Raw genomic sequence first — 914 nt, 5'->3', positions numbered from 1 at the left:
TGAATGACCTTAAGTGAATATATAAGAAAAAACAAATATCAAGTTGAATTAAATATGTTCTATTGTTAATGTCACAGATCCATCTCTGTCAATGCTGTCTTCTGAAAGAAATGTAAAAAAAAAAATGATGTGTAGATACTCATTTACTGGGTTGCATATGCAGTATTGTATGCAAATATTGTCCCTCCTCCTCTTTATTTGAGTATTAAGATGAAAAGAAGCAGCTTGTTCTCACTCGTTTCAAACCATGATCTCCTCATCTCTCTGGTTGTTGCTGCTGCTGGCAGCTGTTTCTCGTAAGTCTTTATAGCTTCTATAGAGATACTTCATATTAAAAACACTCATGGTTATGCATAATGTTGTCATATCTCTAACATTTCTGGCCATATTTTCCCCCTCAGGTGTCCACTGTGTTGAACTGACTCAGACTGATTCTCTTGTCTTAAGTCCTGGTCAGGTTTTGACTCTGTCCTGTAAAATCTCTGGATATTCAGTGACTGACAGCAGCTACTGTACTAACTTCATTCGGCAGCCTGCAGGAAAAGCTCTGGAATGGCTGAGAGCAGCTACTGTACTCACTGGATACAGCAGCCTGCAGGAAAAGTCCTGGAATGGGTTGGATGCATATGTGGTAGCGGTAACACATATTAAAATGATAAACTGAAAAGTAGATTTCAAGTTACCAGAGAGTCTTCCAGCAACACAGTGACTCTGAAAGGACAGAATATGCAGACTGAGGACACAGCTGTGTATTACTGCGCCAGAGAGTCACAGTGACACAGAGCAGTTGCTGCCTTGTTCAAAAACCACACTAGCACTCGGCACACAAATACACAGCTTTATGCTAAGAATCATCACTAAGCTACTTCTAATTACTGATTCAGTTTCAGATGCAGATTAAATACTCATAAATA

At 39.2% G+C, this 914-nt stretch overlaps 1 pseudogene; it reads left to right on the top strand.

The window, feature by feature from the left end:
• Positions 1 to 247: 247 nt before the first annotated feature.
• LOC107683805 (Ig heavy chain V-III region BUT-like) lies at positions 248 to 777 on the top strand (annotated as a pseudogene).
• The last annotated feature ends 137 nt before the right edge of the window (positions 778 to 914 follow it).

Source organism: Sinocyclocheilus anshuiensis, unplaced genomic scaffold (genome assembly GCF_001515605.1).
Source record: "Sinocyclocheilus anshuiensis isolate Anshui unplaced genomic scaffold, SAMN03320099.WGS_v1.1 scaffold15261, whole genome shotgun sequence".
NCBI lineage: Eukaryota > Metazoa > Chordata > Actinopteri > Cypriniformes > Cyprinidae > Sinocyclocheilus > Sinocyclocheilus anshuiensis.
The sequence above is the reverse complement of the archived record's forward strand: the minus strand, read 5'-3'. Positions and strand labels throughout refer to the sequence as shown.